The sequence below is a fragment of the Salvelinus alpinus genome, chromosome 25, assembly GCF_045679555.1.
Source record: "Salvelinus alpinus chromosome 25, SLU_Salpinus.1, whole genome shotgun sequence".
Classification (NCBI taxonomy): domain Eukaryota; kingdom Metazoa; phylum Chordata; class Actinopteri; order Salmoniformes; family Salmonidae; genus Salvelinus; species Salvelinus alpinus.
Genome location: NC_092110.1, coordinates 4,930,399 through 4,935,837, shown reverse-complemented (window position 1 = coordinate 4,935,837; position 5,439 = coordinate 4,930,399).

Here is a 5,439-nt window from a genome sequence, read left to right as displayed (position 1 = left end):
CTGTTGTAAGGCAGGTCCTCACCAGACATCACCGGAAACAACATCGCCTACGGGCACAAACCCACCGTCGCTGGACCAGACAGGACTGGCAAAAAGTGCTCTTCGCTGACTGGTTTTGTCTCACCAGGGGTGAAGGTCGTATTCACGTTTATCGTTGAAGGAATGAGCGTTACACAGAGGCCTGTACTCTGGAGCGGGATCGACGGACACCTCCCACTCCTCTTTCTATTCAACAGTGCAACAGTTTGCATTCAACAGTTTTTATTTTCCCTATTCTCCACCTTGATATATTGCAAACATTTTTCCTCTGCTTCATTGTGTGAGTGTGTGCATGCGAATCAGCCCAGACCATGTAAGGCCCAAGCACGTACCTCCTCATCACTCTCTCTTCACTAACTCAACTCCTGCCAATGTGATCCAGCTGGCCATACAGCATTACCCCTGGGACTGGAAAATTTAAGCAGTGAGGACTGTAGAACACACACATATATACACACACACATAAACACTCACACACACACATATACACACACACATAAACACACACACACACACACACACACATAAACAAACACACACACATATACACACACATACACACATAAACACACACACACACACACACATACACGCACACACACCTGGGACTGCAGATTATAAGCAGTGAGGAGTCCTAGCTGGCACAGAACCCTGCCTTATGTCCAACAGCCTTCCCAAACCCCTTCCCCCCTCTGTTTCTGTCGTTCTCTTTATTTGTGGAATTTGTGGAAAAAGCCATAAACATTTGTATATGATTTGTGGAAAGCGGCTGGCTGGGGGGACACAGGGGGAGGGTGTGTGTGTGTGTCTGTGAGTGCATGTATGTCCAGCTTTTTGAATGTACATATTGTTCATGTTTAACAGCCTCTTATAAAGCCAGCATGGAAGACGTGAGGAGATCTATTGAGCTACTTTGGACGTGTGGTTGGTTGGTGTGGTGTTTGGAATATGTTGGGAATAGTACTGGTCTGGTTTGGTGGCCAACATGGATGTTGGTTACTCTGATAGCTAGTGTGGCTGGCTATGTTAGAGACTGATGGTTGTCTAAGGTTAGTTCACGGAGGAGATGTATTGGAGAAGACGGGTCTTGTTTGTGTCGTCCTCTTGATGAGAGCAGCACTCTGGTGTTGTGCTGAATCAGATCTCGATAGAGTGGAGACCGGGTCAACTGCAGGGCACTTCTCTCTGTTTTTGGCAACGGAGAGACTTCCTCCTCCTTCACTGCTTTCCTGAAAATCTGTAGAAAACTCAAACATGGGTGACTAAAAGTAGGATGTTAAGTGTGTATTTGCGTGTGTGTGTGTGTGTGGTGTGTGCTGGACACACACACACTCACTCACACACACACACTGTCCTGTCCTGTCTATCTACCATAAACCTTGTGTTTATCCAGAGCAGGATTGATGGTGATGACAGTGTGTTGTTATCAGGGTCAGAGGTCAGGGGACGGGGGTGGGGGGGTGGAGGGAGGAGGGGAAGAGGCCAGTGTGCTGCTGAATGAGGGACGAGCTCTTCTGTCGCTCCCCATGATTGAGCAGATCTACGTGCACACTCACAGACCTAGCTAAACTTTCAAGTCCTGCCCCATACAAACACTATGAAGACATGGACTAGTGTCTTCTACACTGAGTGAAAGAATCATTAGGAACACCTGCTCTTTCCATGACATAAACTGACCAGGTGGATTCAGGTGAAAGCTGTGATTCCTTATTCAGTGGTGTAAAGTACTTAAATAGTAAAATAAAGTATTTTTTACTTAAGTCGTTTTTGGGGGTATTTGAACTTTTCTTTACTATTTATATTTTTGACAACTTTCACTTTTACTTTACTACATTCCTAAGAGAATTATGTACTTTTTACTCCATACATTTAGCCTGATACCGCAAAGTACTCGTTACATTGTGACAGGACTAATGGTCCAATTCACACACTTATCAAGAGAATATCCCTGGTCATCGATACTACCTCTGCTCTGGCTGACTCATTAAACACTCATGCTTCATTTGTAAATGATGTCCGAGTGTTGGACTGTGCCCCTGGTTATCCATAAATAAGAAAAAAAAACAAGAAAATGGTGCCATCTTGTTTGCTTAATACTTTTACTATTGATACTTAAGTGTATTTTAGCAATTGCATTTACTTTTGATACTTAAGTACATTTAAAATCAAATACTTTTTGACTTTAACTCAAGTAGTATTTTGCTGGGTGACTTTCACTTTTACTTGAGGGATTTTCTATTGAAGTATTTTTACTTTTACTTAAGCATCAGAATTGGGTACTTTTTCCACCACTGTCCCTTTTTGATGTCACCTGCTAAACCCACCTCAGTCAGTGTAGATGAAGGGGAGGAGACAGGTTAAAGAAGGATTGTATAAAACCAAGACAACCATGTAGATGAGTCTCTGAAGTTTGTCCATAAACATCACATTTCGAATGGTTAAGTTTAGGCATTCATTCCAAATGGTTATAGTAAGGGTTAAGGTTTTGGATGGGGTTAAAACAAAAACGTTTAAAAAATGATGGCATAGACTGGGATTGAACACGCAACCCTCGGAGCCAACATGGTTGACTAAAAGAGTTACCTGAACCGACATTGATTTTCACAGCGACCTGGCTGCTCACTGAACCAGTGAGACAAGGTCATTTTGTGTTGTACAGGAGAGAAGAAAGCTGTGGAAAAGTTTACCGAATCTATCTGTGTGCAGCTGCCGCTCTCGGAAATACATTTCCCACTGGGAACAATCTGGTTTAATCAACTTGTTTCAACGTAATTGGTCAACGTATTGTGACGTGGGATCTACAGGGAATATACACTGGATTTGGAAAAAGTCATCAACTGTTGTTTTGAGGGTGAAATTTCAACCACAGGATTATGTCATCATGGTAACCAAATTTCAACATAGACCAACCTTGTATAAAATGTGTTGAATTTGTACCTTTAAAACAAGGTCAGATCTTTCAACCTTATATCCACTATCAGAAATAAAATACATATGCTGTGCAGCACCTCCTTTGGTCTCCCATCCCGATTTGTAACCAATCCCAGCCCTGCTTAGCTATGATCATCGTGGTCCCGTGTGGCTCAGTTGGTAGAGCATGGCGCTTGCAACGCCAGGGTTGTGGGTTCATTCCCCACGGGGGGACCAGGATGAATATGTATGAACTTTCCAATTTGTAAGTCGCTCTGGATAAGAGCGTCTGCTAAATGACTTAAATGTAAATCATGTATCTGTCACTGGCTATTACCAATGTGCTATCATGAGAAACTGTTTAGAGATCTCGACTTAAAAGCTAAATAGATTCACTGTTGCTATACAAGTCATTCAAAGAGAACGTTTAACAGCGCAAATGAAATGTGAACGTCATCATTAACGATGCTAGTTAGGCCTACATAGCATTTTCAAAGTCATCAACAGCTATTGTTTCAAGTCAATCCAGAACTCAACTACAAATAGACAACACATTAGGCCTAGGGTTTCAAGCTCTGGTTGATTAAAAATGGAATGATATCTTATGATCTCTTATTTTGTTCGGTTGTCAACGCAACCGAATATCAACGTTTGAAGGAGACGTTCTGCTTGGTTAGTTGCATCTCCGCCAGTGACTAAGTCTAGCTTTAATTCCCGTTTGTCTACAAATTAATAACGGATACGTTGGATTCACGTCTCCATCTCAACCAAAAATCGAAGTTAAGGAATAGGACTAAATCAAACCAAACCATATTTAAATTGCATTTAAGATTTGATTTGGTCCCATTCTTTAACATCGATTTTTGGTTGAGATGGAGACATGAATCCAACATATGAATTAGACATTTGTAGACCAACTGGAATTAAAGCCAGAGGCAGTTGCAGGAAATACATCTCCTTCAAAAAACAATTCAATATTGCTTTTGTGGTCCGGTAAATAGCCCAACGTTAAGGCTATCTTACGAGCGAATGTAACATTCAACATTAAAATGAGAAAAACATTCATGGCCACGTTGAGGCTATTGTAGCGATACATTTATTCTTATGTAATCATATAACACGTGCGTGTTCAAGATAGCATGCATAGGTCGTCACGGATCTGTGGAGACCTTCACCTTTGCTGCAGAATCTCGAACGGCATTGATCACTCGCACCATGTACTTTTAATGTAATCGCAACTGCAATCCGGGTCATTTGGTTCTGCTGTTCGATGAAGCACTGTGATAACATATTAATCTGTTGTATAAATAAACGAAATATCTGACATTGTATTCCCATTTGAACTTTGCTGTGCTTTTAAATGGTTGAAAGTGCAGTGATAGACATTTGGGTGGCAACTAAACCAAAAACTCTGTCATTGTTTTTTCAAAAGAATTTGGTTGTGATTTTAGATGGTTGAAAGCATGGTGATAACACATTGTTTTCAACTAACTTTTGGCTGCCTTTTTGAGTGGGTGAATATAGGTTGTAATCCCATTGATCAATGTCTCAACCAAATATTACTCAATTATCCAAGTTGAAATTACGTTGTGTGCCCAGTGGGTTTCCTCTCCACTACCTTGTCAATGAGCACTTGTACAGCAGGGATCACAAATATCTACAATTGCAACAGCATATGCTGCCAACTACTGTTGACTGTGTGCCACTGCAATACAATACTCATACTGTTAGTATATGTGGTGCTCAGATATTAAACGCATTGATATGGGGTCAGCACAGAGTTGAGATGGAGTGATGTCCGAGATAACAGTCTCTGCCAAGTTTAGGTTAGTAGGTGAGGACTGTCAGTGGTCCAGGTGGACTTTGTCCAACTCTCTGTGTCAGCCAGGGTCCACCACATCTCGCCTGTCTCTGGCTCCGGTACCCATAGCGCTGTTCTGCGTTAGGATTGAGGTCAAAGGTTAATGGAACGGAGTGGCGCCGGGCAGTCATCCCCCAGGATCCTCGGTGGATTTGGTAAACAGTGAATCTGTCACAGGAGATTAATAGTGGAGAGGAAGAAAGAGAGAAAGAGAGAGAGAGAGAGAGAGAGAGAGAGAGAGAGAGAGAGAGAGAGAGAGAAACTGTATGGGGGTTAATGGCTCCCAACTCAGCCATGAAAGTGCTCGTCCACTACTCCCCACTTGCCATCGCCTATCAACCCCACAAGGTAAGCCCCTCTGGCTTAGGGGGATAGGGAAGAGAGGGAGAGGGGGAGGAAGAGAGGACAGAGGTGGGGAGAAAAAGTAGGAGAGAAAGAATGTAAAGGCGAGAAACAACTTTACTTTTTTTTAAATCTGGATCATGGCCTGCAGGTCAACCTCTTTCTATCTACAGTATAAAGGAACGGCCCAATCGCCAACTCTTTCTTCAGTGGGGAATCTCCGGGGAATTTGATCAAAGGTTTGTACGCAGCAAGCTTCAGCATTGTGCCCTATCTGTCCCTTTCTG